Source organism: Pristis pectinata, chromosome 14 (assembly GCF_009764475.1).
Source record: "Pristis pectinata isolate sPriPec2 chromosome 14, sPriPec2.1.pri, whole genome shotgun sequence".
Classification (NCBI taxonomy): domain Eukaryota; kingdom Metazoa; phylum Chordata; class Chondrichthyes; order Rhinopristiformes; family Pristidae; genus Pristis; species Pristis pectinata.
Genome location: NC_067418.1, coordinates 15,696,966 through 15,721,338, shown reverse-complemented (window position 1 = coordinate 15,721,338; position 24,373 = coordinate 15,696,966). Strand labels below are relative to the sequence as shown.

Sequence of the window (24,373 nt, the reverse complement as noted above, 5' to 3'; positions counted from 1 at the left end):
AAGTCCAACTAATCTTTCTAGAACCACATATGAATACATCAGTTGGTTGAAAATCATGTCAGTGATTTGTGGTGTGAAAGCTGTTTAGGTTGTGATATACTGAACAAGCAGGATTAGTGATCCCATTCTGGAATTATTTGCTCAAGAGTCATAGAGTCATAGAGACATACAGCATGGGAACAGGCCCTTCAGCCCATTGATTCCAGGCTGACCATCAACCCTCATTTGCACTAATCTTACATTAATCCCATTCTCCCTATATTCTATCAACTCCCCCTAAATTCTACCATTCACCTACACACTCAGGGCAATTTGCAGTGGCCAATTAACCGACTGACCTGCACACCTTTGGGATATGGGAGGAAACCAGAGCACCCTGGGGAAACCCACATGGTCACAGGGAGAACATACAAAATCCACACAGTCAGCACTCAAGGTCAGGATTGAACCTTGGCCTCTGACACTATGGGGCAGCTGCTCTACTAGCAGCACCACTGCGTTGCACTGAATCACATTTGAAGAACTTCATTCTCAGATGGGAAGTGAAACTAATACTTAACTGTAAATGTAGTGAAATACATTCTATTCATCACCTAACTGACCATTGTTTGCAATATGCTAATACAGAAGGTCCAATAAATTGTGTAGATTTTGAATGGATGCTCAGATTCAACATTCCCTCATAACATTTTGTCCATTGCTTGTTATTTTCCATAGCAATAAATTCCCAAAGTTATCAAAAGTGCATTCAAATTTATTGTGAGATAAGACTTTATTTTTACTTATAGAGGCAGTATATTTGGCATCTTCTGCATATATGAGTTTGATTTACATTATGACCTGTGCTTGATTAAGGGAAATCCCTGCATCCTTATATGTATACTCAGTGTGGACATTTAATGAAATATATATTTCTCCTTTCCTTTGTTTTCTATTCCGAGGTTCCTCATTGCTTGATGGGAGTTATATACTTGCACTGTTTTGGACTAGAAAAAGGTGGAAGAAAATGAGAAGTGTTTATTTTTGGATTAAGGGCCATAAAGCATAAAATAAAAATTGAAATCTTTCATTGTTGTTTTAATTGACAATTTAAATGTAGTTTCATTTTACTTGATACCTTTCGCAACATAGCAAAGAAATTTTGGCCAGTACTAATGTGAGGATTTGTTTGTTTGTTTAGATTTTACTCTGGCATTATTATATCCATTGACAGTAAATATATATATAAATATAACATATATTCCACATATTGACTGGGACTCCCACACTGTGAAAGGGCTGGATGGCTTGGAATTTGTCAAATGTGTTCAGGAAAGTTTTCTAAATCAATATATAGAGGTACCAACGAGAGAGAATGCAATATTTGATCTCCTATTAGGGAACCAGGCAGGTCAGATGACAGAAGTATGTGCAGATGAGCATTTTGGGTCCAGTGACCCTAATGTCATTAGTTTCAAGTTAATTATGGATAAGGATAGGTCTGGTCCTCGAGTTGAGGTTCTAAATTGGAGAAAGGCCAATTTTGTGGAAATGAGAAAGGATCTAGGAAGAGTGGATTGGGATAAGTTTTTTTTTCTGGCCAGGATATGTTCAGTAAGTGGAAGGCCTTCAAAGGCGAAATTTTGAGAGTGCAGAGTTTGCATGTTCCTGCTAGGATTAAAGGCAAAGTTAACAAGCATAGGGAACCTTGGTTTTGAAGGGATATTGGCAATCTGGTTAAGAAAAAGACAGGGGTGGTTAGCAGGTATAGGCAACTAGGAACAAATGAGGTACTTGAAGAGTATAAAAAATGTGAGAAAATACTAAAGAAGGAAATCAGGAAGGCCTAAAGAAGACATGAGGTTGCTTTGGCAGATAATGTGAAGGTAAACCCAAAGGGTTTCTACAAATATATTAAGAGTAAAAGGATAGTCAGGGACAAAATTGGTCCCCTAGAAGATCAGAGTGGTCGTCTATGTGTGGAGCCTCAGGAGATGGGGGAGATCTTAAAACAGTTTTTTTGCATCAGTATTTACTCAGGAAACTGGCACAGTGGATATGGAAGGAAGGGAAACAAGCAGTAGTGTCATGGAACATATAGAGATTAAAGGGGAGGAGGTGCTTGCTGCCTTACAGCGAATAAAGGTAGATAAATCCCCTGGGCCTGACAAGATATTTCCTCGGACATTGAGAGACACTAGTGTAGAAACTGCAGGGGTCCTGGCAGACATATTTAAAATGTCCTTAGCCATGGTTGCGGTGTCGGAGGACTGGAGGGTAGCTCATGTTGTTCTGTTGTTTAAAAAAAGATCTAAAAGTAAACCAGGTAGTTACAGGCCAGTGATCCTGACATCAGTAGTAGGCAAATTATTGGAAGGTGTTCTGAGAGATCGGATATACAAGTATTTGGACAGCCAACGGCTGATTAAGGATAGTCAGTATGGCTTTGTGCGTGGTAGATCGTGTTTAACAAATCTTGCAGAGTTTTTCGAGGAGGTTACCAAGAAAGTAGATGAAGGAAAGGCTGTGGATGTTGTATACATGGACTTTAGTAAGGCCTTTGACAAGCTTCCACATGGGAGGTTAGTTCAGAAGGTTCAGACACTAGGTATCAATGGAAAGGTTATAAACTGGATTCAAAATTGGCTGTGTGGGAGAAGACAGAGAGTGGCAGTGGATGATTGTTTCTCAGAGTGGAGGCCTGTGACTAGTGGTGTGGCTCAGGGATCTGTGCTGGGGCCATTGTTGTTTGTTGTCTATATCAATGATCTAGATGGTAATGTGGTAAATTGGATCAGCAAGTTTGATAATGACACTAAGATTGGAGGCTTAGTGGACAGCAAGAAAGGCTTTCAAAGCTTGCAGGGGGATCTGAACCAACTGGAAAAATGGGCCAGAAAATGGCAGATGGAATTTAATGCAGACAAGTGTGAGGTGTTGCATTTTGGAAGGACAAATCAAGGTCAGACATACACAGTAAATGGTAGAGCACTGAGGATTGCGGAAGAACAAAGGGATCTGGGAGTTTAGATACATAATTCCCTGAAAGTGGCGTCACAGGTAGACAGGGTTGTAAAAAAGGGTTTTGGCATCCTGGCATTCATAAAGTAAAGAATTGAGTATTGGAGTTGGGATGTTATGGTGAGGTTGTATAAAACATTGGTGAGGCCAAATTTGGAGTATTGTGTGCAGTTCTGGTCACCTAACTATAGGAAGGATATCAGTAAGATTGAAAGAGTGCAGAGGAGATTTACTAGAATGTTGCCGGGTCTTCAGGAGTTGAGTTACAGGGAAAGATTGAACAGGTTAGGACTTTATTCCTTGGAGCGAAGAAGAATGAGGGGAGATTTGATAGAGGTTTACAAAATTATGAGGGGTATAGACAGAGTTAATGCGAGTAGGCTCTTTCCACCTAGATTAGGAGAGATAAGTATGAGAGGACATGGCTTTAGGGTGAAAGGGGAAAGGTTGAGGGGGAACATTAGGGGGAACTTCTTCACTCAAAGAGTGGTGGGAGTGTGGAACGGGCTGCCATCTGATGTAGTAAATGCGGGCTCACTCTTAAGTTTTAAGAATAAATTGGATAGATACATGGATGGGAGAGGTCTGGAGGGTTATGGACTGGGTGCAGGTAAATGGGACTAGCGGAATAACATTTTGGCACAGACTAGAAGGGCTGAATGGCCTGTTTTTCTGTGCTGTAGTGTTCTATGGTTCTATGGTTCTAAATAAGATCAATCCCAAGATAATTACATCATGCATTACAACTCTCATGGGTCTAAATAAAGTCATTGAACTATGCAAGTACTTTATGCAGATTTTAACACTAGATAATTAAATTTTCCCAGTAAATCATCCTGTAACATGGTGTGCTTTGAACACTGATGCACATGGGTTCCAACATGGGAATCAAACTTCAGCAGATATCTGAAGTAAAAATCTCACAGCGTAATACACTTAGTAACCATCAGAGCCAATGTGAACAATAAACTGCTCTTATGCACAGTAAATGATTCAGAAACTTAAAAGAACTCTTGGTATACTGCTGACATATAGATAAAAATATATTAATTTGAAGAGCCTGAAATTTAGACACAATATGACAATTTGAATAGAGACACAAGAAACTATAGATGCTGGAGCAAAAAACAAACTGCTGTTGGAACTCATTGGGTCAAGCAGCATTTGTGGAGGGAAATGGATTGTTTACGTTTCAGGTTAAGACTATTCATCTGGACCAAAAGAGTAGAGGGGAGATAGCCAGTATAAAGAGGTGAGGGGGGGAGGGGTCAGGCAAAAGTTGGCAAGTGATAGGTGGATTCAAGTGAGGAGGGGTGATTGGCAGGTGGAGTCAGGTGGGGGAAGAAAGAGTGGAAATAGCGACAGAGGCTGAGGGGTGATAGGTGGAGGCAACAAAGGGCTGCAGATGATGGAATCTGATAGGAATGGAAGACAGGGCATGGACCCAAATAGGGGAGGTAGGGTGGGCAGATGGGAACAGTGGGGGCACAGAACCCAGTGGGCGGAGTTTGTGGTGATGAGTAGATGGATTGGGTGGGGGAAGGGAGTGAAACTGTGTGGTATGGAACTGGAGGGGGAGGAGTAGAGTGTGCGTAGAGGTACCTAGGTGGATCAGAAGGAGGTAGAAAAGGACAAGAGGGGGAGCAGGTTAGCTGAAATTGGAGAATTCAATGATCACGCCATCGGGTTGTAGACTGCCCAGGTGGCATATGAGGTGCTGTTCCACTAGTTTACATTTGGCCAGACCCCGGCAGTGCGGGAGGCCAAGGACAGACAGGTTGGTGTGGAAATGGGAAGGGGAATTTGAATAGTTGTTAACTGTTATAAGTGATAAAATAAGAAAATATTTGCAGTTGAATTATTTTAAAAAAAGATAATAGTGCATTGTCAATGGGATACTGTATCAACAAAGAGGCAAGATGCATGAATAAACATGTACACAGGTATTTATTAACATTGCAAAACTATTTTAAATGGAATTGATTCCCATTAAACAATAAAAAGCACTCTAAAGATCAATACTGATTCTGAGGAAGGATTTGGAAAACCCATCTAGGAAGTTGCCAAAGGTCACTGTTCAAAGAAAAAAAGTATGAAAGTAGAACTTAAACGATTAACATTGAATGACATGGATAAGGTAGTTAATAAAAGTAGTTTTCTAATGAATCAAATAACTCTAGTTTTGAAAACTGCGTAAGTGTGTCAAAAAAAAACAAAATTTACGTGCAGATGTTTAGATGTTTTTTCATGAGGTGGCATCATGCTTTTTATTGCAATAAATCCAAATGTCGGGATCTAATCGGAAAGGCATATGGTATCATGCACAGGATCAGTCAGAAGTCATAAGGGTTTGATAAGGATTTAAGTATTTGACTGTGTTTTATTCATTATGAACTAAGTGAGAAAAAAGACCAGTGAATGACCATATGGCTCTGTGATTTGGAGATAAGTTTGGATTCAGCAGCCTGTATATTTGTTGTTTTTTTATTAGGATATGGAAAATCCTTACAAATTTACTGTCCATCTGTCATTGCTCAGAGATGTTATGGACAAACAAGTTATATTGATGCCCCATTATATACCTATAATTATTTGGAATAGTGAAGATTGCTTCCCATTGGCATTTCGCTGCTGACTTCGCAATGCATCAGCCAAGACTGCTAGTTTATGAACTGGTAGAATGGCCAACATTTTATCTCCTAACTCTGCTACAGTGGCTCGCATTCAGCTGAGGCTGATGGAATGAAACCAGCTCTCTCTGCCAGCTGCTCAACTCAGTCAGTGCAGTCTGGATCCAGATCTTCTGGGCAGAACTCCATTGTTCAAAATAATGTGTAATTTTGCAATGATTAACATCAGTTTATAATCTTAGAGAATATAACAAGCAAGCTAGTAAAAGTCAATGTTAAAATATGGGGGGCTATACTTGCATGCAGCTTCTTTTGAGGCTGATGTATTGTTCAGGGAGTGAAATTTTACTTTGAATTTAAAATGCAAATTGGTAGTGCTAATATTAGAGTCATAGGGCCATGCAGTACATAAACAGGCTCTGGGCCAGCTCGTCCATGCAGATCAAGTTGCCAACCTGAGCTAGTCCCATTTGCCCGCATTTGGTCCATATCCCTCTAAAACTTTTTTATCCATGTACTTGTCCAAATGTCTTTTAACCATCGTAATTGTACCTACTTCTACAACTTCTTCTGGCAGGTTGTTCCACATATCCACCACCCTCTGTGTAAAAAAGTTGCCCCTCAACTCCCTTTTAAATCTTTCCCCTCTCACCTTAAACCTATGCCCTCTAATTTTACACACCCCTACCCTGGGAAAAAGACGGTGACCAGCCACCTTATATACACCCCTCATGATTTTATAAACCTCTATAAGATCACTCCTCAACCTCCTATGCTCCAGGGAAAAAACTCCCAGCCTATCGAGTCCCTCCTTATAACTCAAGCTCTCCCACCCTGGTAACATCCTTGTGAACCTTTTCTGCACCTTTTTCAGATTAATAACATCTTCCTATTGCGAGGTGACCAAGTGTGGTCTCACCAATGTCTTGCACTGTTGTAACATCACATCTTAACTCTTGTACTCAATGCCCTGACCTATGAAGGTATGTGTGCCAAACACCTTCTCCACCATTCTGTCTAACCCTGTCACCACTTTCAGGGAACTATGAACTTGTACCCCTTGGTCTCTCTGTTCTACAACACTCTCCAGGGCCCTGCCATTTACTGTGTAAATCCTGCCCTGGATTAACATAACAAAATGCAACACTTCACACTTGCCAGAGTTAAATTCCATCTGGCATTCCTTGACCTACTTTCCCAATTGTAACTTTAGATAACCTTCTTCACTGTCCACTAAACCACCAATTTTGGTGTCATCTGCAAATTTACTAACCACGTCAACTACATTGTCATCCAAATTGTTAATAGAGATGATGAACAGCAGTGGACCCAGCACCGATCCCTGCAGTACACTGCTGGTCACAAGTCTCAAATCTGAACAACCCTCCACTACCACCAAGCCAATTTTGTATCCCATTGGCTGAGTCACCCTGGATGCCAAGTGACCTAACCTTCTGGACGAGCCTACCATATAGACCTTGTCAAAGGCCTTGCTAAGGTCCATGCAGATAATGTCTACTACACTGCCCTCATCAATCATCTTTGTCACCTCTTCAAAAAACTCAATCAAATTCATGAGACACGATTTCCCACACACAAAGGCAGTTCTTGTCTTTCAGGCAGTCCTATTCAGTCCTTGTCTTTGCAAATGCAGGTTGATCCTGTCTCTCAGAACCCCCTCCCACAACTTTCCCACCACTGATATTAGGCTCATCGGTCTGTAGTTCCCTGGCTTATCCTTGCAGGTCTTCTTAAATAAAGGCACAACATTAGCCTCTCCCCAGTCTTCCAGTATTTATTGGAAAATTATCTTAACACAACTTTTAGCATATAAACACCTGGACAGAAATTTAAAAGTAGACTGTAAAAGCTTTTCTAGGTATGTAATAAAGAAAAAAAATAACTGAAGTCAATATGGGTCCCTTACAAACTGAGATAGGAGAAAGTACGGAATAAAGAGATGGCAGAGAAATTAAACAAATAACTTGTGTCGGTCTTCATTAAAGAAAGAGAAAATCAGTAATGATGCAGAGCTACAGATCTGGGGTGAATAAGGAGTGCATGAGAAGGCATAAATCTTTCAAAATCCTGAAGAGTCTAGAACAGCCCTACAAATTAGAAGGTAGAAAGTATAACTTTACCACCTAAGAAAGGAGGCCAAGAGAAAAGTGGGATCCATGAAGAAGATAGCCTGACATCACTAGTAGAGAAAATACTGTAATCTTTTATTTACAAAGTGGTATGCAAATGTTTAGAAAATAATTCTAGGCCTGAGATGTCAATGTGGTTTGTGAAAGAAAAACCTGTTGGAGATTCTTGAGGTTGGAACTAATAGTATAGATAAGTGTGAACCAGTTGATGTGGTGCCACACAAGAGATTATTAACACAATTAGAGCACATATATTAGGGGTGAAATGCTGGTGTAGATTGAGGGTTAGTTCATGGACAGAAAAAAAAAGAATAGGAATAAATGAGTCATTTTCAGGTGGGGATATTGAGTGGCACAGCGATCAGTGCAGTAACCCAAGCTGTTCAAGATAAATGTCAGTGTTTGGATACGGAGATCGAATGTAACATATTCAAGTTAGCTGATAATATAAAGCTGGACGGCAGTACAGTCTGTGAGGAGGATGGAGAGAGAGCGAGAGAGAGGGAGGGGGAGAGGTTAAGTAAATGGGCAAGAATATGGCAGATGGAGTATAAGGTGGAAAAATGTGAGGTCAATCACTTCTGAAGGAATAACAGAAGTATGTATTTTCTAAATGATGAGATATTGAAAGATGCCAATATTCAGTGGGATCTGGAGTCCCTGTTCATGAATCATTGAAAGTTAACATATTGGTACAGAATATTTGATGCAATGTAAAATCAACATAGAAAATGAATAAAAAGGGAAAGAAAGATAGGATTGAGGGAGGTGAAAACATAGTTTGAATATATGAATATTTTTTAAATATTGAGATTATTGAGATTTCACACAATTAAATGTTACCTTTTGGTGCCAGGGAGTATATTTGGCAGTAATTAAGACTTATTACACTGTTAAAATATACTTACAGAAGAAGGGCAGAGGTTACTAGGTATACTTCACACAAGTACCCCAACGTCACATTATTCCATGTATTTCAATGCCAGGTTTCTCGTATGATATTATTTTAGCATAGCTTCTAATGTTGCCAGGCAATTCAGACTGCAACTTTGTGATTCCTGCATTTTCCTGCACCTTTAGTTGCTGTCAGATTCGCACTTCAATAGCAGTGAGGGCTGCCAGCCTCACCATTATTTTTTACAGCAATATCGAGACCAATTGAATTACAAATACTATAAAACAGAATTGGAAGTTCATTTTTTTCTTGCTTTCCCCTAAATTTCAATTACCTACAAAGGTCCTTCAGCCTGTATTCTGAGTCAACTGGGATTATAAGGAAGACAAGGTCAAGGATTTCTCTGAAATTGCTAATTTTGTTCCCTAATCAGACAACAGAAGGATAAGAACATAAATGACTGCTTCAGAGGTGAGCTCTGCAGCATTTAAAACACTGACGGTAGGAAATCTGCCTGTAGAGATAGCTGTCAAGGGGGTTGAATACCGTGAAATGTCAAAATTCCTCCAGTGTACTTATAAACCTAACTCTACTGAAATTCTCATGTTTTGCTTTCAGAGTCAGAGGATACTTATTTTTATGCAATAATGAGTCACTACTAATAAAAAAATTTACTTGTTACCTGTTGCGTTAGCTTTTAAATTGCACCATGCTGCTCCCAGAGTGTTTTCTGCTTTGTACCATGGCTGAAGGATCACAAAGAAGAACAAACTGTCTTACTTACAATTAGAGTTCCAGCATACAAAAAAGGCATTCTATCTTGTCAATCATCACAGCTGTTCAAAGACCTTGTTACTCTATAAGGAATCCCTAAGAATAATTCACATAATTGGGAGGAGGTGGGATTGTGTACATCTATTAATTTGTGGTGTACATTCCGTAAGGACATATTCCTGAAGGTTTCAATAAATGGTTTGAAGCCTCCAACTATCCTCATCACCCCCATGGTCACCCCACTCAAATTCCCACCATTCGTGATACAATGGTGTCCTTAAGGCTCACCACCTTCTCACACGAATTAGAAAGTGAAAGACCCTGCACAGCCTAAGTGGATGATTCTTAACTCTCAGTTGAACGGTCATGTTTTTGTCCACCTCCTATAGTGAATTATCAAACGTATGCAAAGAAAATGAATAATAACACGCACTCACAAAGGCTGAGTATTCAATATTTGGTGATTGTATGTTGTTCTCCCCTTCGGAGCATTAGTTCTATGTAGTCAATGGAACCAAATGTCTACAGCAGAGTACAGTGTACAAGAACTCCTATAATTGCCCATTTAAGACTAAGAGGCAAATTTAACATTTAATGCCATTAACCACAGAGAGGTCATGCTGGAACCATGTAAAATATTCATTAGGCCATGGTTACATCCTGTGGCAGTTCTGATCACAACACTACAGGAAGGAGGTAATGTTGCCAAAGAAGTGTAAAGGAAATTTGTAGGAGTGGAGAATAATAGTTCTGAGGATAGACTGGCCAGGCTGGGGTTTCTTTCTTTTGAACAATGGAAGCTGAGGGGAAATTTAATCGAGGTGTATAAAATTATGAGAAGCATGGACAGAGTAATAGAGTCATAGTGAGGTGCAGCATGGAAATAGGCTCTTAGGCCCATTGTGTCCACACTGACCATCAACCACACAGGGTGAACAGGAAGGATATATCAAGAAAAGCAGTAAGTGTGAGGGGGGGGGCACTGGATTTAAGTCAATTAGTAAAAGGATTGGAGGGGAGTTGGATGAACATGATAACATGCATGACTATGAACCAAGAACAAGGAAGTGGGGTTAACCTCAATAAACCATGTGCCAACATCATTATAATGAGCTGAATGGCTCCTTTTCTATGCTATAAGATTCTATGATTATATAAGGTTTGTCTCCCAGATTACTGCAACAGTGACTTGACTATTAATCTCATGAGATCCCATGCTAATGCTGAAAGGTTAGCAACCCTGTGTAAATGATGTGTGTTTTTGCATTTGTAACTGGGAAGAACAAATTTAAAACTGGTTTTCACAATTGAATAATGTTAGCAATTATGCATTGATAACATAGAATAAAAATGAACTATTAACTGTCCTGGATTCACACTCCTTGATATCTATTATAATACTTGTGTCTCTTTCCTGGGATCTGAGTTGACTGCTTCTAATATCACGTGTAGAATTTATCTAACTTGACTAATTTCAGAATAATACTAAAAAGCAATCTACAGAATCTATATGAAGATTACATTTTCATTAATTGAGGATATTTTCTTCAAATTAGCCAGAGTGTTGCATTATTTTAAGGGAATCTACCTTAATCCTAAAATACTATCAAAAAATTAATTTTAAAATATGTCATACACTGCAAATGAAATACATGATGAAAGAAAGATTTCCTCAGGAATGGCAGCCAGTAACTGTCATCATTCGGAAGGAATTTATTCAACAACCCTTTGCTTACAAGCAACTCAAGCAAAATATATCAATTGCATCAATGTATGTGGCCAAGTCATTTGTTAAGTAATATCGATAGAACTTAACGTTAAATGGATAAATTAAACAAAAACAGGATGCTTTTGATGTAGTTGAATATATAACCTTACATGTTGTTAAACTTGAAATTAAATTAATATTTGGACTTTATATTTTTGGATCTTCAGTGAAAATCACAAAGCAATGTTGAAGACTATTAACTTACATTACAGTACTTGAAATTTTGTTCTGTCAAGTAAAGACTATACCTGTGGGCAGCCTTTTTCATGGTTCTGCACCTGTTTTCATTAATTTCAGAAGCACTCTTGATTCTTCAACATGAGATGGCTATGTACAGAGAAATAGATTTTTTGGTTATATTACATCTGGTGCACAGAAAATTTGTTTCCTCTTTGTGTGCAGTTTTGGTTATTCCATCCTTGTATGTCCCTGGTGGGAATTTCTTCTTACAGCAGGTAGCAAATCTTTGGAATTCTCTGCCTATGGAGGCTAAATCATTGGGGGTATTTAGAAAGAAAGTAGATATATTTTCGAAAAAATTAGGGAATTGAGAGCTACGGGCAGCTAGCACAGAAGAGGAGATGAGACCTGGGGCAGTTCAAGCCATAATCATATTGAATGATGGGGCAAGTTTGAGGGGTTGAGTGGCCTTCTGCTGTTCCTGTTTTTTTATGTTCTTAACTTCTCAAAAAGACATTAATGCACTTTAGAGAAAATAATTATTGACCCAGATGTACAGATTCACAGAACAAAACTTGTCTTCATGGAAAATGAGAAAAGATAAACTGTGTACATGATGCAACACAATGCAAGAGACTATGAGTTAAAATGGATAAAGTAAGTGAAGCTCAGTGCTTTATTGTGTTTTCTTTATTTTAATTAATATTAGTGTTATGTCTTGATTTACATCAGTTATCAGGCACTACAGTTTAGCAACATGACCACTTTGATCACTTTCCACAAAAATGGACTTTGTGTTTTTTGTTCTAATTGGTTTTCTTGTAAAAATTGTGTATAATTTATGTTAAATGTATGTCTTGCTTGTGAAGGCTCCTTATATGATGCTATGCGCCTGTGATGCTGCTGCAAGTAAGTTTTTCATTGCACCCGTGCATACATGTACATGTGCTTATGACAATAAACTTGACTTTGACTTTAAACATTGAGTATTAATTATTTAAATCTATTTCAACCCTTTTTAAACATATCTGATGATTGGAAATGTTTGAAAACAGTTGTGGCAGTACATGCTGTATAAAATGCATCAGGGTATCGGGACCTCAGTTTCCACTACCTCTGACCGAGTGATCCTTTGCAGACTGTTCCACTTTGTGGGACATGCAGCAATGAGGAGGCTTTCAGTTGGATTGGACCTGCAGGACCACAACAGTTAGAGGAAACACAGTAATCATGTATGGATAGTGTGGCTGTTGGAGGGTTGGGGGAAAAAATGCAAGGTGCAGGTCAGATCAAGCATAATCTGATCCAAAGTCTTCACTGTGGGAAGGTAATCTGGCGATGCTATTTGCTAGCCCTTTATAGAATATCTCATTTCCATTGCATAAGGATGAAATTTAATGCTGCAAACCCAGGTCCACTACATTACTGTTCAGACAAATAAAAGCTATGACCAAGAACTAGACAAAGTGAATACAGAACTTTCTCACCCAAAGGAATATTAAATAAATAACACCCACTTGAGAAAAATATCCAATGTTGCAATGGTAAACTATTTCAAAATAGGTAAGGTAATATCTGATCTAGATTATTTACTATCTAATTATTTACTAAATTATTATCAAGGAAGTAATTGATTTAATAATTAATCAAAATTAATAAGATGAATAGTGTAAATTCACGGCAAGTAGTTGTTCAAATATTAGCTGCTGGGATGCCTGACCCACATAATCGGTCAGTTTGGCTAGGCATGAAAAAGAGAACATGATTCTTGCTCCTCCACCAATGTTCTCATATTCCTTTGGAATCAATTACCATTTGAGTTCTTCTCAGTGAGACCTCTAAACTGGTCCAACTGTTTGCAAGGGATGTGACCTGCTTCAAAGTGAAGAAGAAAGTTCCAGATTCAGTTTCTCGTCAAAATACCTGAATTCATTATTTTGACAAATCAAGACTAATTAAAAGTATGGTTGAATGCAATTGGATCAGCCAATTTAATGGACGTACCTACATTCTGCTTGAAGTAAACGTGCACATTTAATAAATCATTTGTACCTTCATTTTCATTTATTCAGGATTTGACTTCTTCCTCAGTGACCTTCCATTAGTAATAACTGTGGAGTCTTGAATATGCTGAGAAAGACATTATGTCAAATATTTTAAGTTATCATTAACTAAATTTTGTCACAAAATTGAATTGTTAATAAAGATACCTGTTCTTGAAGTGAAATGCAATTTGATAACATTGCATTTATCACCTTATTTGCAGCCACATTCACAACTGCAAATATTTATAACATGCATGTAATTTCAATCATTTTCAATGTTTCTAGTTTGATTGAAAACAATTTATTTTAAATAGGTTAATGTTTCTGCTCAGGTAGTGGTGAAAGAAATATTGGGTGATTTTATCTAGTCTCAGTGCCTTGTTTCCAACTGTGTAACTTCATGATCTATAGTTTGATCGGTCTCATTATGTTTTCCACTTTCAATGTCAATTGAAAGCATTAGGTCAGGTATGCATCCAAACCACATGCTTTGACACAAAACCACAGGACATGTTCTATTGCATCAACATTCACTTCTATTTACAAATTTGCTGTTACTATAGGCCTTCTGAGTGAAATTTCCCATTTACTACCAATTACAGATTCCCTTGCATTATGGACTACCAACCATCAGGAAATGGTTGGAACTCACCAAATAATTTTCACATAAAACCACAAAGTAACTGAAAATGCACTTATATCTAAAGTAAATGCGTGATGTTATGAACATCTGTACTAGTCAGTTCCTTTCTGAAAATACATTATTGCCTTTCAGAAAAGCAGAAATAGGAATTCGACAAAAAAATTTAACATTTTGTTTTTAAAACAGTGGTGATTTTGTTATATTAAGCATCAAATGAAATTGCTGAACCTTACCCCACAATCATTTAATAAACAATCATTCAACTTAAATATTGTAGGGGCCTTTTTTAACATACTTGGGATATTAGAGTCATAAAGCCATACAGCACAGAAATGGGCCCTTTAGCCCATTGTGTCCATGCCAACCATCAAGTACCCATATATGCAAACCACTATCCAGCACTTGGTCCGCAGCCTTCCACGTTTTCAGATTTTCAGAGTGGCGTAGAAATGATCATGCTTCATTCATGGCAAAAATGTTTTCCACTTGCATTAACCTGAAAACAGAGCTATGCCATAAATTTCTACACAAATGCCTTTTTAAAGGTGTGAGCTATTCAAAGGGATTTAGGGTTCTTGTGTAGGGAGCACAGCAAGTTTACATGCTGTTACCGCAATCAATTAGAAATGGTATATTAGCCTTTATTGGAGGAGGGGTGCTGTATAAGACCAAGCAAGTCTTTCTGCAATTACATAGAACTTTGGTGAGAGCATACCTGGAATGCTGCATATCACTTTGGTCTCCTTGTATAAGAAAGGAAATATTTGCTTTTTAGAAGGTGTCAGAATGAGAGATTGTTCTACAAGAAGGAATTGAGTAGAATTAAGTTTCATTCTCTGTGTTTAAAAGACAGAAAGGTGATCTCAAGAAAACATAGAAAATTCTTGGAAGATTTTGTTGAAAACTTGCTTCTCTTGCCGAAATACTCAGGTATAAAGGTTCTTTGTCTTGTGATAAGGAGTGAGCCATTTAGGATGGAAATTCTTCACCCAGGTGAATCTTTGGAATCCTTTATCCCAGAATGTAGATTCTCTGTTGTATATGGATCTTGAGATCATTAGAGTTTTGGCCAGTATGAAAACCAAACGATTTGATTATTGGTTGGGAAAGTTAAGAAGTTCAGTCATGGCCTTATTATATGATAGTGCAGACATGAGGGGCCATACGGCCTACTCCTGCTCCTAAGTCTTATGTTCAAATGATTGGAAGCAGATACTTAATGTAAGACAGCTCCTTCAGGGATACTGTTTCCGCTGGAAGGATGATTAAAATTGACCCTCTGATCACCTGATTGCACACTTAAACAGTCAGTTACGAAGTGCTTCAGTGTGATAAAATAGAAAGGAGATGCCTTTTTCTTATAGTTTAACTTAAATGCATTGGATAGACTCTTTTCAGATGGGTAATTAAAATGCTCCTGTCTCACTTATCTTCTTCTCAAGATACTTTGTTTAAATCCCTTAATTGAACTCAATGCCACAACCAGATTTTCTTTTAAATCAGTGCAGCTGTAAAGCCCCAGATGGCTCCACACTTGATTGCCAACCAATGCTAAAATGACTGGCCTTATTTTAGATGGCATCATGCTCCATTTGACCTCAGGAGCCTAGAGTTAGGGAGCGACCCTGTTCTTAAGCTCCAGTGTGAGCATGGTAGAAAATTATGTGTGTGGATATTGGATGAAGATAAGATTGCTCCTTGTTGTCGTGTCCCTCATGATAAAATATCCCATTGATACTTACTGTTGAGCTAAAGTAAACCCACATCATCTCATTGAAATGTACAAAATTCTTAAGTGGATTTACACGGTAAATGTGGAGATGATGTTTCCACTTGCTGGGTGGCATATAACCAGGGGTCACAGTCTCAAAATAAGGAGTTGACTGTTCAAGACAGAAATGAGGAGAGATTTCTTCACAAAGAGGGTAGTGAATCTTTGGAATTCTCTACTTAAGAAGGTTGTGGAGGCTCGTTCATTAAGCATATTCAAGGCAGAAGCTGATAGATTTTTAGATATGAAAGGAATCTAGGTACATGAGATTAATTCACGAAGATGGTGCTGAGGTGAAAGATTACCCATGATCTTATTGAATGGTGGAGCAGACACAAGGGGACAGATGATATACTCCTGCTTCTATTTGTTATGTTCACATGGCTGTGGTCCCAGGCTTTTTATTGCTTATAAACCCAAAGCAGGCATGGGTATTGTGTGTGGAAGTGAAATGGGGGAAGTGGAGGAAGTAGCAAATACGGATTAGAAAATGTTTTCATGCTTACAGAAAAATATTCCCAATCTTAACTGGCAGTTTGAGTGAAGCTCAGTGCAAATTAACTTCAAGTCCAGAACATTTGCATCCTGTATGCTTTAGCTTAAAAGATGTGTATACAGGGTACAAATAATTACATTTTCTCTATATGAAAATTGTAAGTTTAAGTTTATCTTTTGTCTATTGTACTTTTACCTAATTATATGATAAGAACATCAAGTCTCAGAGAAGACCACTTATATATGCAGCCTGATTCATGAAGCAACTGGAACACAGAACAGGAGCACAAGCGAGATAGTTACAAAGTTTAATTAATCATCTCATTGAACACTTCAATTATAATTTCAGCTGTGTACCTGTCTGAAGTCTGCACTTCTTTTTTTGCCAATTATTTTTTTATGTATGTTAGCTTTACAGCTAAATTAGAATCAAGACAAATATGTAGAACAGCTTGAACAAAGAAAAAACAAATGAAAAGTGTTATCAAAGGACATATTTGTAAATATTAACACCACAACAGCGTATGGGTTTAGACTGCTGTTCTTTCAACCCCTGGGATTGAGGTCTAAATCCAGCCCAGACTAAAAGGAGAAATCTCATCTCTCTCTGGCAATTATAAAGGCCCAATGTGAAATCAGATTGAGCAGTTTCAAGACACTCCACTGAGCACAGGCCCACAAAATAAAACTCCTGATAACTCACCATTAATTGACACAATCTTAGGTTGGCATTCCGACTCCAAAAGGCCATAAGGACGTGAGAAATGAAGGTAGTTCAGTTCATTGTGCACTGCTGCAGCTGGAAGTAAGACACATGATTATAGAAGAATTGAAGGTATCTTATTTCCAAATCACTGAACATGACACTGGGTATAAAGATTATTAAGAAGCTGCACTCACTGTACAAACATTAATGCAAAAAAATCTATGAATCCCCTTCCCTTCCTTCCATCCCAAAACATTTATCATCTGACACATGTACATGAGCTATGGAGGTTAGAAACAGTATTGCTGAAATGCCAACGTACAAGAAATGATTATACTGTTAGACAATGCTATGTACGTAATATATTAATCAGTGTAAGTGTCAAAAGTTATTATCACTGCTGTGGAGGAACAACTGATGAATTTTTGACATTTTGTAAATTGGTGATGTATTCAGAATGGGTAGGTAGTTAAGATTCTGAAACTGTCATTTCCTCCAAGTCATTTTTATATAACAGCCTGCTCCAGCTGCAAAAAGCCAAAAGTACAACTTAACACCTTCAATGTATGTTGAGAAGATGGGAATGTGAAAAAAGTCTGCTATTTGCATAACACCTTTCATGTCCAAAGGACTTCACAGCCAAAGAAATATTTTTGAAGTGCAGTCACTTGTAGGAAACACAGCACACAATAATCACATAGTGACCAAATATTCCTCCACACTAATGTTGTAGGAAATAAATATTAGCCAGAGGGCTGGAGTTAACTCCTCTGCTCTCCAATTCCAAAACCATCCCACATGAGCTCACATGAGAGGTGACATCTCTAACAAAGCAGGTACTCGAAAACAAAAAGCAAAAAAATGAAGATGCTGGAAATCTGAAATAGTCAGAAACTGCTGGAAACACTCAGCAGGTCAGGCTGCATCTGTGCAGAGAGAAATGGAGTTAATGTTTCAGTTTTGTGAACCTTCATCAGAATTAGGAAAAGTTAGGAAGTTGCAGAGTTGGGATGTGGGGAGAACAAAGAGGATGTTTGACAATAGACGGAAGACCAAGAGATTCTGAGTAACGTAGATGGTGCTGATGCCACCTGAGAGAGTGATGAAGACTTATTAATTGATCTGCCTGGATCTCACTTGGTATGGAAAGTCATCCTGTTAAAGGTCAAGTTCCTGAAATGGCACTTGAATCCAGAAAAGATGACAACATTATTAAGAAAAGTCACCTGAATTAGATTCGTTATTTGAGGCCAGGTCTTTCATGCTTGCAAATGGAACCAGTGTTGCTGGTTGAGAAGCTCTTGTGGAACCCACTATTTAAGATGACCATGAATTCTTTTCTAATGGACCAAACGTTTCAGATAAGGTCTTCTGCTTTCTTTGGGGTGGTCTGATTACTCTGATGCTCCCCCTGGTGTCTACCCCAATGTTAACAAATCTGATCATCCAGTAGAGGTATCGTGTACCCACTCCTGTGTCTGTCTCTCTACTCCCAGTGAAAGGTTATCAGAATTAGTCCCACTACTTAAAGCACGGGGTCCACTGAGGACCAACCTTTTAATAGTTCATGCCATGGTGGGAAGATCATTCAGGTGAGTTGACCCTTCCCAAGCAACTCCTATGATCATAAGTAGAGTGAGTTCCAGGCTTTTAGTGTGTTGCTTTGCTTAACACACAAAAAGCCTGGAACTCACTCTATTTATCTGGACAAATCCTTACAATATTGTTACTATCAAAAATTCTGTCCATGTAACATCAGAAGAAAATGATGTGGGTCTCTGCAATGAAGGTATTTTAGACATATTTCTAAATGTCTTAGAATTTATAAACTCTGGGCTTCTGCAGAGATGAAAATGGATGCCATGTTTAAGTACAGTTCTGAGAATGGTTGTGCATTTCATTTTTTTCCCTCTGCTTTCCAGAAATAAACATACATTTACCTACTAGATATCTCCTTTAAATATACATAGTTGATAAATACTTTAGTCAACCAAATGATTGTAGAAAGGCAGAACTTAGAGCACAAGCATCCTCCTTTTGGTGACCTATGGAGCCTGAATGAAGCAAGAGCTGAGCAAGACTGTAAAACTAACCTTTAGAATAATGTGTCAGCAAGACTGTTCTCTGCAATGAGATAAGAGGCTTTTGAAGTAGACTGCTAACTGGGCGATATGTAATTATACAAGCACCCCAGGGTTTACTACTGCAAAGGCCTTGGAAGCAGAAATGGTGAGGGAGATGCATGTCATTGTAGAGAGTACTTCTTCTAATGAAATGTAATGTGGTATGAAAGTTAAGAAGGAAGTAGCATTTACACAGTTGTGATAAAGTCATTGACCTGAAATAGTAACTGTTTCTCACTCCGCAGATGCTGCCTGCCCTGCTGAGTACCTACAGCATTTTCAGTTTTAATAATATCTTTAATGAAAGGTTTTATATTGTGCTACTACTCTCACATTTTCAGGATATCGGACAGAACCTTACAGATAGTGAAGCAGTTTTGATTGATAGGCTTTTGGATGTTGAGGGAATCAAGGGATATGGGGTTAGTATAAGGTAATGGGTGGGAAGTTCAAGGGAGACGTCAGAGGGAGGTTTTTCACCCATAGAGTGGTTGGTGCATGGAATGTGCTGCCAGGGGTGGTGGTGGAGGCTGATACGTTGGGCAAGTTCAAGAGATTGTTAGATAAGCATATGGAGGAATTTAAGATAGAGGGATATATGGGAGGAAGGGGTTAGATAGTCTTAGGAGTGGTTTGAAGGTCGGCACAACATGGTGGGCTGAAGGGCCTGTATTGTGCTGTATTGTTCTATGGTATTGGAAAATGGCACTGAGGTTACAAGACGAACCAGGAATAGCTTACCAAATAGCTGAGCAGGCCTGAAGACCAACTAGTCCGGTCCTGCTTCTGATATTCTGACTCAGTAGAGGCTCAGCAGGACATAGTATAAGAGGAAAGAACAAAAGCCGAAGTTCTGTACGCTTCCCAGAGGATCAGATCATATTTCCTTGTGTCCTCTTTTAGCTCCACTCTTTAGGAGATTGTACATGATGTTGTGAGATTAAATTAACTCCACGTGCAATCCACAAACCAAACTGGTCATCCATCTGAAATGTTACATTCTTGGAAGTGAGTTTTGCAGTGCATTATTTATTAATTTATAGAATGTTGCTCCATAAAACATTCTGGGCGTTAAAGTGGAAATGAACTTTATCCTGTCCTAGGTCTTCAGTTGTGTATTTGTCTGGACTCCAAAAAGGTTGTTCTGTTTATCCACTGTAGAACTGGCCAAATTTCAGTATTTCGCCTGACACTGCAGATTATGTGTTTGCAGCTGTCCTCCCAGTAAGCCAGGATATTTGCATTCGCTTTTAAGACATTTCTACCATTTTACAGACTCCACAGTTGGCTTAACGGCTCTTTCCATTATATATACATTAATTTAATGGCCATAAAACCACTTGAAAAACACAAAATGATCATTATTGCTGGCATGTTACAGTTGGCTATGTTTTAAACTCAACCCTAATGAAAATTTCCTTCACAACATCACATGCCCCTCGGCTGGAGGACAAAAGCACCATTATCAGAAGGTTAGAATCAGCAGGAGAGCAGATCCAGCATGATGGGTGCATCCATTTCCCTCTAGTGGTGTAGATGCAACAGATGCATCTGTATTCTTAGCACTGTCAGATTCGCAGACAGGCTAACATACTGTAAAATCTTTCAAAGTTAAGATCTAAAGCATAATTCTGAATGTTCATAAATCACAGAAAAGCATTGTAGATTTGTTACCTCATTGTAGATTTGTTTAATTAAGGCAGCAAAAACAACTAAATCTGAAGAGCAAAAAGACGCAGTCATCACAATCTTGTTCCTTTCAATTACTTTTACTCTGAATGCTTCCATTTTACAGTGAGCAGCACCATCTGCAGCAATAAAGCAAAGCTTCATGTGGATGTTAACAAAGAACATTGAACAGAGCCTTGCAATAAATCAGAATATGTTCTTGGCATATATTAAAATAACTTTTTAAAAGGAAGATTATTTTGGCTGATGATCAGAAGTCCTGAAATATTTTACACAATCAGTCCAAAAAGTGACATAATGCATTCAAAAATATGTGTGATATTTAATCTCAAATATAGCAGACATTAGAGTACAACTTCTTGCAAGAGAGATTTTAAAAGGGCCGGCATGAAATGGGATATTATGATGGTGACAGAAAAAATGGCTAATTACTTGCATTATGTACTGAAGACTGGAAGGAACACTTCTGTTTGAGCTTGGGATGTTCTCAGTAGTTGTTGCTCCAGTTCTTAGTAGAATGCACTTAATATGGTAAGATTAAATAAACTCTGTTTGTCAGCCACAAATTGAAAATTCATTATGGGAGGTACACAAAAGGAAAATGATCCAATTGTCAACCATTTGTTGATAACAATGAGTGGAAGGTCAGTGGCTGGATCATTGCACGAATGTGACTTCTTCATAATTGACTAAGAGTGAGAAAGAAATTTCCAAGAATGTTAATTGAAGCTTGCATTTATATTGCAACTTTCACAACCTCAGGATGCCCAAGTGTGCTTTCTTAAGTACTTCCAATATGTAGAAAATAAGGCAGTTAATCTGTGATCAATAATATCATACAATCGTTTGTGTGAAAATGATAACCTTTGTAGAAATTCCAATTGAAATCTAAATGTTGGCATAGGGGGAGAATTTACCTGGCCATCTGCAAATTAGTACCTTTCACAAGCAAGGGGTTTAACCTCATAAGAAAGATAGGCCCTCATTCAGTACTGCAAGGGGGTATCAACCCAGAATTTATGAAGATGAATGTACTACTTATTTTTGTATTTTACATGTGATGGGTTGGAATTACTGTACAGTCCACAACTACCTGTCCATTTGCTTAAGTTGCATGCACACTATTTAGACAATAGAGACAGCAGCTGAAGAAGAGCAAGCTAGTCTCTCGGTCCAGGTGAAGGATCTTGACCCAAAATGTCAACTATCCATTTCCCTCCACAGATGTTGCCTGACCCACTGAGTTCCTCCAGCAATTTGTATTTTTTTTGCTCCAGATTCCAGCATCTGCAGTCTCTTGTGTCTCCAAGCAGCTGCTGCTAGGTCCAGAGCGAAATATTTGTTGTTTGTAAACGTCTTCCTCAGTCAGGTCAGCATGGATACAGAGAGGAGCTGGACCTCCAAGAAGCAGACAGTATTTCCCCTCTGCCAAATTAGGCTAGTACAAAGAACTGCTCAGTGTATGGCTGATTACTAGCTAGTGGTCATTGATGTGCAAATGATGTTTATATTGCTAAGTAACACCTAAAATATTGATTAACTGCAATTGTTCCTCTTTATGAAGGTAACAGGTGTAAAAGCCTTGATGATCATGACAATCATTTACAATATCTTGGGAAAATTGCTTGCTCATAAAAGTTTGGGACCCTCTGCTATAGCTGCTTCGTTTCCACCAAGAGACTGATGAATTTGCACCTGTAAACCAACATGACAAGAATAATTTTCTTGATCCCTATCTAAGCAATAGACTTTCACATGCAGCAAATGATCCCAGCAGTAACCTTGCTGACTGTGCGTGAAGCCCTGCCGATAGTGTGAGGGTTAAAATATATATAACACAGTATGCTTTATCAATTTCCTGTGGAGTGGATTTTGCAATTCCCACATTTCAATTTAAATCAATTAGTAGAAGATACAGCCTTTAGTTGCTGAAGTATCTGATACTGATGACTTATGCAAAGAGATATGCTGAGTCAGTTGTGTTGAGTATCCAATAATAATGGAGCTTCCATTAAATAAATCTGCTTGGGAAAACCTGCCATTTTCTGGGCAGCCATTAACACTGTAAGTCTTGAAAATAACATGCTCCAATTAATGCTAGAAGTCAAGTGAAGTTATATTACATAGAACGATAGAACAATACAGCACAATACAGACTCTTCGGCTCACCATGTTGTGCCAACCTTTACACCATGCCTAAGACTATCTAACCCCTTCCTCCCACATATGCCCCTATTCGAAATTCCTCCATATGCTTATCTAACAATCTCTTGAACTTGACCAACGTATCTGCCTCCACCACTACCCTAGGCAGCACATTCCATGCATCAACCACTCTCTGGGTGAAAAACCTCCCTCTGATATCTCCCTTGAACTTCCCACCCATTACTTTAAAGCCATGCCCTGTTGTATTGAGCATTGGTGCCCTGGGAAAGAGGCGCAGGCTGTCTACTCTATCTATTCCTCTTAATATTTTATATACCTCTATCATGTCTCGCCTCATCCTTCTTCTTTCCAAAGAGTAAAGCCCTAGCTCCCTTAGTCTCTCCTCATAATTCATACTCTCCAATCCAGGCAGCATCCTGGTAAATCTCCTCTGCACCCTTTCCAACGCTTCCACATCCTTCCTATAATGAGGCAACCAGAACTGGACACAGTACTCCAAGTGTGGTCTTACCAGAGTTTTGTAGAGCTGCATCATTACCTCGCGGCTCTTAAACTCGATCCCATGACTTATGAAAGCTAACATCCCATAAGCTTTCTTAACTACCCTATCCACCTGTGAGGCAACTTTCAATGATCTGTGGATATGAACCCCCAGATCCCTCTGCTCCTCCACACTACCCAGAATCCTGCCATTAACCTTGTACTCCGCCTTGGAGTTTGTCCTTCCAAAGTGTACCACCTCACACTTCTCCGGATTGAACTCCATCTGCCACTTGTCAGCCCAGCTCTGCATCCTATCAATATCCCTCTGCAAGCTTCAACAGTCCTTCACACTATCCACAACACCACCTACCTATTGGTCAGGTAGAATAGACCAATTTTTACACAACTTGACTGACTTGATTTCCTAAACAAAAATGGTAAATAGAGTTGGAGCAGTGTCTTAAAGCTTCTCCATGGAATGGAAAGGCAGGACACTGATATCAGAAAACTTTGTTTTTACTATAATGTTATTCCCATTTACAAGCTTCCAGTTGGTAACAACATGTAAATATTTCATTTCCTGGCACAACTGTACCTCAGTAATGTTATGGCAGCATAGATTGAAAACTGTCCGTTTTCAGAGAAAACAAATTGTTGGAAAAGATGGGTCCTTTTCAGGCTGGAAGTATGTAAGTAGTGGAGTTCCTCAGGGATCAGTTCTTGGCCCTCCATTGTTTACAATTTACATTAATTACCTGGAAGAGGGAATGAAATGTAAGGTTTCCAAGTTTGACAATGATATGCAAATAGGTGGAAGGGCAAATTGTGATGAGGACATTGTAATTCTACAATGGG

The 24,373-nt window shown here is 38.7% G+C and overlaps 1 long non-coding RNA gene across 2 annotated transcripts in view; it reads right to left on the bottom strand.

The window, feature by feature from the left end:
* Positions 1–24,373, bottom strand: part of LOC127577854 (uncharacterized) — a 46,411-nt gene that overhangs the window by 16,104 nt on the left and 5,934 nt on the right. For both annotated transcript variants that reach the window (XR_007957448.1, XR_007957449.1), the window contains exons 3-6: positions 17,055–17,150; positions 13,450–13,527; positions 11,466–11,544; positions 9,358–9,421 (exon numbers count right to left, since the gene is read on the bottom strand). This is a non-coding gene — a long non-coding RNA (uncharacterized LOC127577854). The remainder of the gene's footprint in view (positions 1–9,357; positions 9,422–11,465; positions 11,545–13,449; positions 13,528–17,054; positions 17,151–24,373) is intronic.